Genomic DNA, 12414 nt, shown 5'->3' with positions numbered 1-12414 from the left:
TCTTCCACAACCAGCTGGTTATCCCTGTTTCCTCTGTATCTCTTGACTTCTCCATTGGCTTGTTCTGACTCAACGTTAGTTCAGAAGCTTCTCAGAGCAAACACCGGGTTGTGTCTGTGCTCAGGACTCAATCCTCTGGTGGGTCTTACCCCACGATTAGTTCTTGTCCCAAGTGAGGGTCTGCCAATCACTGGTCCTTCTCCCCTGAGGCTTCCCCATCAGAAAGGGGACTTGCTTCTCATGGGCTTGTCAGTCTTTAGGGCCTGTGTTCTACTTTCTCAGCTGATTTGCCTCACCTCGTGAAACAAAGCAGAGCCACGGAAGTGGTGAGTGCAGAGCTTTCGTCCAGCTCTGCTGCTGCTTAGCTATGTGCAGGTGCACAATTTACTTAGCATCTTTGTGCTTCAGTTTTCTCCTCTGAGAAGTGAGGATGACAATAATACAAATGTCATAGGCTTATTTGGGAGGTGACATGAATTGACACATTTCAAGCACTTATAGGATCTGATGGAAATAAGAGTTCTAATCAGCTCTAATTACCATCAAACGCCAACACAGTAGTTGCTGAAGAGTCCAAGGTTACTCTTGGATGAGAGCACCTGCAGTACAAAAGTTCATGCACTCCCTTTTCCAAGATAAGAGCACAGTTGAACATAAACCCTTGTTCCAGCCTCCTACCTGGACAACAGCAACAGCTCCCTGCTGTATGTCCTCATGTCTTCCTCCCTCCCTCCAAATCCACCCTCCACCCACAAACCAGAGCAATCTTCCTATGGTGCAGATCTGCTTCCAATATTCCTCTGCTTCATGCCCACCAGTTGCTCCCCTAAGACTCACCTCATCTGGCCTTGGCCTTCCCTGATCTCACCCACTGCTAATTCCCCCCTACACCCACACACATGCCCACTCCTCACAACAAAGTGTTTTCTGAATGTAGCATTACCTCCATGTCTAAGCACATGCCGGGCTGCCTTCCCACCTCCCATACCCTTGGAAACCCCTACAGTCTTTCAACTGCTCAAGTGTAATTTGCACCCTGAAACTTTTGCAGAATCCCTGATAGAAGGAACAACTCTCTTTTCTGGACTACCTTTCTCTCTTGTACTTATTTCATCCTTGTATGTTCATCATACTCATCATCAAACCTGCCCCAGCTGATCACTTCCTCCTCCTTGATGTACTTTTCTCACTTGGCGTCCAGGGCCCCACCTCTCCAATTCTTCCCACCCCACTGGCTACTTCTTCTCCACCTCTGTTTCTAGGTCCTCTCTTCCCATGACCTCTCGGCATTGGGGTGATCCAAGCTCAGCCCTCACTCCCTTCCTTTCCTCTGCGTGCTCTTTACACTCTTTGGGATCTCATGCTTCGTGGCTTTAGAGACTATCTTTGTGCCTGTACCACAAAGCGTGGTGCTAAATTTGGCTCCTTTCTTTCTCCCATAACTTACTTCCAAGGCATCAGAAATCCTGCTCTCTCTAATACCTAAATAACCCAGAATGTGACCAATTCTTAGCATTTCCCCAGCTGCCCACCTGATCCAAGTTCACTCAAATTTGTTTCCCCAGATGACTGCAGTGGCTACCTAGATGGTTTCTCTGCTTCCGTCTTTGCCCCAACACAGCTTATTCTCAGCACAGTGGTCAAGGTGAGCCATTAAAATGGAAGGCAGATCATGTCCTTTGACTGCTGAAATCAGTATTGCACCTTCACACCCAGGGGCAATTTAAACCAACTGAGAATTATTAGGCAAAAATTCTCATCATTTAAGCCTAGTTGATTTGCAAAAGTGCTAAAAAAGCAAAATCCCCTTCTGCATTTACAGAATGTTCAGTTCTGTAGATTGTCAGATCAAGAATGCACAGGATAGAGGAAGGGACTGTCCTGACATCAATTAAGGGTTAGAGGAGAGAAGATTAAAAAAAAAATAGAGTACAATTATGTGGAAAATGTTCAAGTCAGCAGAGTCATAACTTAGATTATGTTTCTTCATGGTGAAGGCATCCCAGGCATTATATGGGCACTTGATATGCATTCTAAAATGTTTGCAATCAAATTCCTGAATTGCAAGTCTACTTATTTTTTTGATAATTTCCTGGCTGCCACACAAAGACAAGGAAACTTTCTCCAGAGTCATTGCTTCTTAATTCATTTGATTCCGATCCCACTTCTGCTGCCTCAATCCAGCTCAAGGCATTCCTAAGTCAGAACATGGGCTCAAGTTTTTGGCACTTTCTCAGCAGCCGGCGTCCTTCCTCTGGCCTGGGCAGTTGTACATATTCTGAGTTTAGAAATTATTCTCCTGTGGAGAGGAAGGGTCTGAAGTTAGAATGAGTGGATTAGGACAGTTTGTCTCTATCTTTAGATTTAAAAGTGAAGTTTTAAGTAAATATCCTTTTATAGCTACAAACATGCTTAAAAATCCAAAATCTGACAATATCAAGTGTTGATGAGGACATAAGGCAACATGTCCTCTGGACAGACATACTGCTAGTAATACGGCTACATGGAAAAGCAATTTCTTGTTACCTAGAAAATTTAGAAATGTGCATATCCTATACCCCAGCAAGCTGTAACCCTAAAATGTACCCTAGATAAATTATTTTACCTATGGACCAGCAAATATGTCTAAGGATGCTCATGGCAGAATGTTTATAATAGCGAATGACTGGAAACAACCCAAATGCCCATCAATGATAGAGCAGATATATAAATTGGTGTCGAGTCATACAATGATAATGATAATTAATACATTACAATAACATGTAATGATATGGCTGAATCTCAGGTACATAAAGTGAGGAAGAAAATACAAGCAGCAGAAGAAGATATACAGATCAAATACAGGAAAAGTATAAAATATATATTTTGGGGCTAGAAATATGTGGGTTAAAACTTCAAAGAAATTAAAGAGAGTGATTAAAACAAATTTGAGGACAGAATCCACCTGAAGAGCAGAGGAAGAGGATGGGATAGAGGAGAACAATAATATTAAAGAAGGACTTTAAAATTAATAGCAATTCTTTATTCTTAAGCAGAGTAGTAGGTACACAATGGGTCACTGTTTTACCATTCATATATATACATACACATTTATACATTTATTTAATTATTTAATTAATATTTTATAATAAAAATGAATGGTATTCACATAAAGTATTAAAAACTAATCGGAAAATTCAATTTTAAAATTAATCTTATTTATAATAGCAGAAAAAATAAGGTACCTAGCAATAAATATAAGAAAATATGTATACAAACTTTATGGAGAAAGTGATAAAACTTTGTTAAAGGACATTAAAAATATCCTCTATAACTAAAATGATAGTCATGTTTATGAATCTCAAATTAACATAAATTCTGTGTATCCAGTGGACATCCCAACAGGATGGGTCTTGATGTACTCTAAAATTTACAGACAAATGTAAAAGATCAGTAAGTTTTGAAAAGACGAATGGGAGGGAAAGGAATTTCCCTATAAGGTATCATGATTCCTTATAAAGTTATAGAAATTAACCAAATAAGGTATTGATGCAAAGATAGTAAGTAACCAGTGAAACAGAAGAGAGATCCCAGAAACAGACCCATAGAAATTCGGTAAATTGCTGAGAATACAAGACCAGTCAGAGGGAATATAATAAACAATACAATAAACAGTGTTACGACAATAGGCTATCCACTTAAAAAAATTTATCATATCTCTTCCTCACACAATAAACAAAAATAAATTTGAGAGTGATGACAGAGTTAACAAGTAAAACAATAGTATCATATAACACACAAGACAATATCTTTGTGTATTAAGATAAGGAAAAAATCCTTAAACAAGACATAAACAGTACACCCACGAAAGAAAAACACTGAGAAGACGGTATAAAAAGACAGTATAAAAACGTTTGAAAGGCACAATAAGAAAAGCTAAGGAAAAGAAAACAGAAATTAGAAAGGTAATGTGTTAATTCACAACTCTATTTATCCAAATTGCCTACAAATCAATAAGGAAGAGAGAAAAAAAATGGCCAGGATACAGACTGCCCCATCTAGAAGAATAAATTGTATGGCTGTTTAAATATATGAAAAGAGGTTGAACCTTTCTAGTAACCAGAGAGAGACATATTAAAACTATGTGATAAAGTTTTACACCCATCAAATAGGGAGAAAAACATACAGTCTGATAATATCAACTGTTAGTGCAGATAAGAAAAACAGAAACTCTCATAAGCTGCTTTTGACATAGTAAATTGATACAAATTCTTTTTTAAATTTTATTTTTTTTTAGGTTGACAAATAAAAATTAAATTTATTTATGGTGTACTACATGATGTTTTGGAATATGTGTACATTGTGGAATGACTAAATCAGAGTAATTAACGTATCCATTACCTAACACACTTATTTTTTGTGGCAAAACATGTAAAATCCACTCTTTTCACAGTTTTCAAGTATACAATACAATAGATCTCTTGTCTAAATGAAATTTTGTATCTTTGGATCAATGTCTATGCAGCCCCCCACACCAACCTCTGGTACCACCATCCTACTCTATTTCTATGAGATCAGTGTTTTCAGCGTCCACGTTTGAGTGAGATCACATGGCATTTGTCTTTCTGTGTCTGGCTTATTTCTCTTGGCATCATGTCCCTGAAGTTCATCCCTCCTGTCACAAATGAAAGGTTTTTCCCCCTTTTTGGCTGAATAGTATTCCATTGTGTACATATATTAGACTTTTTAAATTTTTTTTTTTTTTTTTTTTTTTTTTTTTGCAGTTGCAAGATTTAATAGAGTGAAAACAGAGCTCCCATACAAAGGGAGGGGGCCCAAAGAAGGTAGCCATTGCCGGCTCCAGTGCCTGGGTTTATGTCCCGACCATTGTCCCTCCCGCTGTGCTCTCAGGCAATAGATGATTGACTATTTCTTTACCTCCTGTTTTTGCCTAATTAGCATTTTAGTGAGCTACTATCTGGTTGGTCGGGTGTGAGCTAAGTTGCAAGCCCCTTGTTTAAAGGTGGAAGTGGTCACCTTCCCAGCTAGGCTTAGGGATTCTTAGTCGGCCTGTGAAATCTAGACAGCAAGTCTTGTCTCCCAGTCCCACCTCTGGACAGGAAAACCCAAGTGCTATCGGGGAGGTTGGCCCTCGGCCAATATATTACATTTTTTTATCTATCCTCTGTCCATGGAGAACTTAGGCTGATGCTGTAAGTTGGTCTGGGCAATATCTTGAGTATTATCCAAAAAGCACAGGCAATGAAAGCAAAAATAGACAAATGGGATGGCATCAAACTCAAAAGCTTCTGCACACCACAGGAAACCATCAGGAGTGAAGAGACAACCTGCAGAATGGGAGAAAATGAATCAGATGCCCAAGATTCAATTTGCATTGATCTTAAAAACCTTTGCCTAATAAGAAAACCAGTTGCAAAATTGTATGTCCATTGGGCGAATGGACTGGAAACACATCACATGCGTGAAACCAGTTGCTTCTGCAGAGTAGGGAAGAGGATATGGTGCCCCACAACTCCCACCCCTCCTCAAGGTGTGTTGGGATAGTCGGTGGCCTCCCGGGCCCACCCTTCCCCTGCTGGCCATCCACTCACCCACTGGGCCAAAGCGGGGGTCTTGGGCTCATCTACCAGGAAGTACCAGAAGAAGTTGTGGGAGTGAGAGACGCCCTTCCTCACCTCCTGTGGGAAGAACATTCCCTGCCTTCCTCACAGCGCCTCATCATCTACAGCAGACCCACGTCACAGCCTGGCATCCTACCTCCCTGAGGAAAGGAGAAAAAAAAAAAAAGGTCGAAGGATCCCAGGCCTCGAAATGATTATCCAGTCATCCCTGCTGGTTTGGCTGTCCCTGCGGACCCCTGGCTCTTTATCCTTTGCTGTTGGGTGTGGACTTTCACTCTGTGTTCCCTTTGTGTTCACGTCTTCAGCCACTTGTGAGAATTCCCTTCCCCAGCCACGGACTCAATGGGCTGTTCCCACCAGACAAGTCTGCCACCTTCTCCTCCCTCCGTCCTTCCTCTTTCCTCCCCTCTCCATGTGCAAGTCCGTAAATTCTGGACCAACCCTCTGAGTTCCACCCCTGTGTATCCACGAGCTCTCCAAGGCTCTGCTTCGTACATTTTCCAAACCCCCAGCACCTGACCCCCCATGCTTCCCTCCCAAACCACCTCTCCTCTGCTGAACTGCACGTGGAAAGGTCTGCAATCGTTCCGCAAGTTCACACCCTCAAGCAGTGTATTTTATTTTTTTAAGTGTTGTTTTGATTAAAAGTGGGAAAACAAGGAATCGTTTACTGTAAAATTATTCAAATACAGTAACTCTTATGAAGGCATAATATCATGGGTAAGACACTTATCTAGCAAAGAAAATTAATTTGTAAGCACAGTTTTGACGCTGGAGAATTTATCTGGAGCCATAGTACCCTGGTGACAAATTGAAAACCTGTTCTGAGGAGGATCAGCGCAGAGGGTTATGGGCCACCAGGGAGAGGACGCCCTCCACTTCTGTTGGTCTGCTGAGCTGAGACCTTGGCCAGCACAGCCTTGTCTCACTTCCCGGCCCTCCGTGGCTCCCCACCGCCAGCCCCTGTGGTGTCGTGAGCCTCTTATCAGTGTTGCAGACCACCTGAAATCACTGATAAGCCTCTCACATCTGGCCTGGCCTCTCTTGCACTGCAGCCTGGCTTGGGAGGAGGGTTCCAGATGCCATAAAGCCACACTTGCTGTCTGAGTGACCTCTGTAAAATGAATTTATAGCTTCTGCTTATCTCTGGCCACAGGTGGTGCTTCCTCCAAGGAGACTGGGCCCTAGGAATAAGTGTCCCCTTCAGAGCGGGGATCCATTAGAGGAAGGAGCTGCCGCCCCTCCCCAGTCCAGCCTCAAACCTGTGGGCCACCCCCATCCTCACTGCACCTCTATTTTTTTCTCTAATGCTCTGCAGTTTACAGAACATGGACAGACACGGTGGCTGATGTTACACCTTGTGTTTCAAAATGCAAAATGAATGAGAGATGTGTTCAGAACACAGTGGATATCTCCCATTCGAAAGATGATGATGAAATGGGATTTTTAGACAGTGATGTGGCTCACCTGAAGGCACAGGTGTCTGGCAGAAGCAGGCTTTGGGCCAGTTCCTCTAGTTTGAACACAAGGCTCTTCCCACCAAGCGCCTTGGCCTCTCAGCTGTAGAATAACCCCACTCCCTCCTACCTCCATGTTTTCTCTTCTCTTTTTTGAGACAGAGTCTCACTCTGTTGCCCAGGCTGGAGTGCAGTGTCACAATCTCGGCTCACTGCAACCTCTGCCTCCCGAGTTCAAGCAATTCTCGTGCCTCCGCCTCCCGAATAGCTGGATTACAGATGCATGCCACCATACCCGGCTAATTTTTGTGTTTTTAGAGAGATAGGATTTTGCTATGTTGGGCAGGCTGGTCTCGAACCCCTGGCCTCAGCGATCTGCCTGCCTCGGCCTCCCAAAGTGTTGGGATTATAATGTGAGCCACCGCGCCTGGCCCTGCCTCTATGTTTTCAAAGATTGTATTACAAAGTTCTCTTGTGTCCTGTGTTTCGGGAGTGAGATGGTTAAATGCTGCCACCCCTAGGTGGGTGGGTGGCTGGGGCAGGAGGCAGAGGGGAGCTGGGGATACTTCTTGGGGTTCCACAGGAGGCGTCCAGCTGCATGGAGTGAGGATTGTTTTGACCTTGAAGTCTTCCAACCTACTGGCTGCTTCTTGGTCAAAAAACAAAAACAAAACAAATTTGACAACCCATGGACTGTGCACTGGTATCACATAGGGGACAGTGGTATCAAGAAGTGGACACACGTCAGGACTCACAGAGTGGAGCGAAGGCCCGCGGTGGGCCTGGGAAGGGACGCAGCTGTTCCGCAGAGAGCGGTGTGGGAAGCTATCTTCCTCGGCTGGATGAACCATGAGCACAGAACTCCCGACAGTTACCAACAAGGGGCCTGATGCGGGAAGACTTCCTGGAGGGGAGGACATAAGAAGACACCCTGAATTGCCAGACAATGAAAAGAGGGGCAGGAAGGGCATGGGGGACGGATGGCATGGCAGGGTGAGCCAGCCCGAGGGTCCAGAAGGCTATCACATGGCTTAGTGCTGGGCACAGGACAGGATCCAGACTAAGAAGATGCACTCCCTCCCTGCTAAGGAGACTGGGAGGTTTGGACTGGGTGGAATTCACCCCAGCATGACAAAGCGGCAGTGGCCAGACTGTTTCTCTAGATTCCTCCTCATTGGGCAGGGCATCTCTGAAAGAAAGGCAGCAGCCTCAGTCAGGGGCTTATAGATAAAACCCCCATCTCCCTGGGACAGAGCACCTGGGAGGATGGGCAGCTGCAGATGCACTTCAGCGGACTTAATCTTTCCTGCCTGCTGGCTCTGAGGAGAGCAGCTGATCCTGCCAAAGGGGATTCTCCCTGCACAGCGCAACAGCTCTGCTAAGGTCAGAGTGCCTCCTCAAGTGGGTCCCTGAGCCCTGTGCCTGCTAACTGGGAGAGACCTCCCAACAGGGGTTGACAGACACCTTATACAGGAGAGTTCCAGCTGGCATCAGGCTGGTGCCCCTCTGGGACAAAGCTTCCAGAGGAAGGAGCAAGCAGCAATCTTTGTGGTTTTGCGGCTGCCATTGGTGATATCCAGGCCAACAGGGTCTGGAGTGGACCTCCAGCAAACTGCAGCAGGCCTGCAGAAGAGGGGCCTGACCATTAGAAGAAAAACTAACAGAAGAAAGCAACAACAACATTAACCAAAAAGATTCACACACAAAAACCCCATCCAAAGGTCATCAGCCTCCAAGATCAAAGGTAGATAAATCCATGATGAAGAAAAACCAGTGCAAAAATGCTGAAAATTCCAAAAGCCAGAATGCCTCTTCTCCTCCAAATGATCGCAACTCCTCTCCAGCAAGGGCGCAAAACTGGACAGAGAATGAAATTGATGAATTGACAGAAGTAGACTTCAGAAGGTGGGTAATAATGAACTCCTCTGAGCTAAAGGAGCATGTTCTAATCCATGCAAGGGAGCTAAGAACCTTGATAAAAGGTTATAGGAACTGCTAACTAGAATAACCAGATGACCTGATGGAGCTGAAAAACACAGCATGATAATTTCCTGAAGCAAACACAAGTGCCAGTAGCTGAATCAATCAAGCAGAAGAAAGGATATCAGAGATTGAAGACCACCTTGCTGAAATAAGGCGTGCAGACAAGATTGGAGAAAAAGAGAACTACAGACCACTGCTCAATGAAATAAAAGAGGACACAAACAATGGAAGAACATATCCATGCTCATGGATAGGAAGAATCAATATCATGAAATGGCCATACTGCCCAAGGTAATTTATAGATTCAATGCCATCCCCAATGACTTTCTTCACAGAATTGGAAAAACTACTTTAAAGTTCATATGGAACCAAAAAAGAGCCTGCATTGCTAAGACAATCCTAAGCCAAAAGAATAAAGCTGGAGGCATCACGCTACCTGACTTCAAATTATACTATAAGACTACAGTAACCAAAACAGCATGGTATTGGTACCAAAAGAGACATATAGACCAATGAAACAGAATAGATACCTCAGAATTAACACCTCACATCTACAAGCATCTGATCTTCAACAAACCTGACAAAAAGAAGCAATGGGGAAAGGATTCCCTATTTAATAAATGATGCTGGGAAAACTGGCTAGCCATATGCAGAAAACTGAAACTGGACCCCTTCCTTACACCTTATACAAAAATTAACTTGAGATGGGTTAAGGACTTAAATGTAAAACTAAAAATCATAAAAACCCTTGAAGAAAACCTAGGCAATACCATTCAGGACATAGACATGGGCAAAGAATTCATGACTGACACACCAAAAGCAATTGCAACAAAAGCCAAAATTGACAAATGGGATCTAATTAAACTAAAGAGCTTTTGGACAGCAACAGAAACTAGCATCAGAGTGAAAAGGCAACCTGCAGAATGGCAGAAAAATTTTGCAATCCACCCATCTGACAAAGGTCTAACATCCAGAGTCTACAAGGAGCTTAAACAAATGTACAAGAAAAACAAATATCAAAATGTGAGCAAAGGATATGAGCAGGCACTTCTCAAAAGAAGCCATTTATGTGACCAAGAAAGATATGAAGAAAAGCTCATCATCACTGAGAAATGCAAATCAAAGCCACAATGAGATACCATCTCAAGCCAGTCAGAATGGCGATTATTAAAAAGTCAGGAAACAACAGATGCTGGAGAGGCTGTGGAGAAATAAGAACACTTTTACACTGCTGGTGGGAGTGTAAATTAGTTCAACCATTGTGGAAGACAGTGTGGCGATTCCTCAAGGATCTAGAACTAAAAATACCATTTGGCCCAGCAATCACATTACTGGATATATACCCAAAGAATTATAAATCATTCCACTATAAAGACACAGCACATGTATGTTTATTGCAGCACTATTTACAATAGCAAAGACTTGGAACCAACCCAAATGCCCATCAATGATAGACTGGATAAAGCAAATGTACACATATACACCGTGGAATCCTATGCAGCCATAAAAAAGAGTGAGTTCATGTCCTTTGCAGGGACATGGATGAAGCTGGAAGCCATCACCCTCAGCATACTAACACAGGAACAGAAAACCAAACAGCACATGTTCTCACTCATAAGTGGGAGTTGAACAATGAGAACACATGGACACCAGGGAGAGGAACATCACACGCTGGGGCCTGGGGCCTGTTGGGGGTCGGGGGCAAGGGGAGGGAGAACATTAGGACAAATAGCTAATGCATGCACGGTTTAAAACCTAGATGACAGGTTGATAAGTGCAGTAAACCACCATGGCATATGTATACCTGTGTAACAAACCTGCACATTCTGAACATGTATCTTGGACCTTAAAGTAAAATAAAATAAAACAAACAAACAAACAAAAAATGCCAGAAGACTAGGTATAAATTGAACCAGAAGTCTAGGTTTAAATACTGATGCTGACTCCTCGAAGCATCTCTTGGCTTCAGTTTCCACTGTAAAATGGGGTTAATAATAATACCTACTGAATAGAGTTGTGTGAAGAGTTGTGTGAGTTATTTCGTGGAGAACATTTGGAGAAGAGGCTGGCACACATCAATGGCTCACCGCCTATGGTAGCAACTGTCCTCAGGAGAGTGCCCCCAGGAAGCAGGGAGACAAAGCTGGCGGCAGACAGATCAAGGAGCCTGAGCAGGGCCTGGACAGGAAAAGGGTCAGGGAGAATGTAGTCAGGGGAAGAGTGAAAGCTTGGCCTGGATACATGGAGCATCGACAGCAAAAGCCAGAGCCCCCGAAGCCAGCCAGGCTGTGGAGGGGAGCCCTGCCAAAAGTGATTAATTATAAACAGATTTACACTTGCAAATGAGGTTCTCTGCTAGCAACTATTTAGGCAGGGAGTTTTTACACAACGCATCAGTGTGACTCTCTATGTGCATTTCTAAAGTGATTGACGATTCTCCAAGGTCAAGTTGCAGTGGTATGTAGATTCTTAAAAATCGATCCAGGCTCGTTAATGCCACCAATAACTGAAGCTGAGAAACTTAACATTGTTTGCCTTTCACAATTATTGTCATCCAGTCTGGGCATAAAATGCAGGCCAGGACCTGCCAGCAGGCTGCTCCAGTCGGGTTCCTCTCCGACTGTTCAGGGCCCCTGCACCCACCTCTCCACCATCCAGAGGGACCTTCTCAGGACACTGATCTAACCTGGTGCACCCAGCACACCCAACCCCATAGCCTTCCGGGATCAGCTGTGCTGATGGAAGTCGCTGGGATCACAGGAAAGGTGGCCTGGGAGAAGGGCTAGTGTGGGTCTAGCAGCAAGTCCCGAGTAACCTTGGCAAACCCTTTCCTTCTTCTTTGCCTGCTTTTCCAGGTGTAAGAAGGGGGTCCAGGAGGGGATCATGCTGTGGTTCTCCACGGCCCTATCCAGCCCTCCCTCCTGGGTCCTCGAACGAGTTCCTTTCCTCTGGCTTGGGCAAAGAGTTAGTGTTGGGGTTGGCGGTGGGGTGCTCATCGATCGTGTTCCTGCTCCCTAAGTTCCTTGGCCCTCAGTGGTGACCTGGGACAAGACGAGGCTGACTGCTGATGTTGTCCCAAACTTCATGCAGCGGGAAAAGCACCGCTGCCCTCTAGCGGCCTTTGGCCAGAATGACCTTGGGCAGAGGTCCTAAAGGGCTCGCTATGGGGTTCAGTGAAATCCACATTTAACAGCCCTGAGTCCCCACTGCGTGTCAGGACCCAATGTGCCCAGTGAGGGGCACATGCCTGCCCATGGGAAGCTCACTCCTGGAGAGGGACAGGTGCATGGGTGGGGTGGGCACCACTCATAGTGCCTTTTAGCAATGTGACCTTAATCTTTCTGCATTTCTAC

This window comes from Macaca thibetana, chromosome 5 (assembly GCF_024542745.1).
Source record: "Macaca thibetana thibetana isolate TM-01 chromosome 5, ASM2454274v1, whole genome shotgun sequence".
NCBI classification, from domain to species: domain Eukaryota; kingdom Metazoa; phylum Chordata; class Mammalia; order Primates; family Cercopithecidae; genus Macaca; species Macaca thibetana.
The sequence above is the reverse complement of the archived record's forward strand: the minus strand, read 5'-3'. Positions refer to the sequence as shown.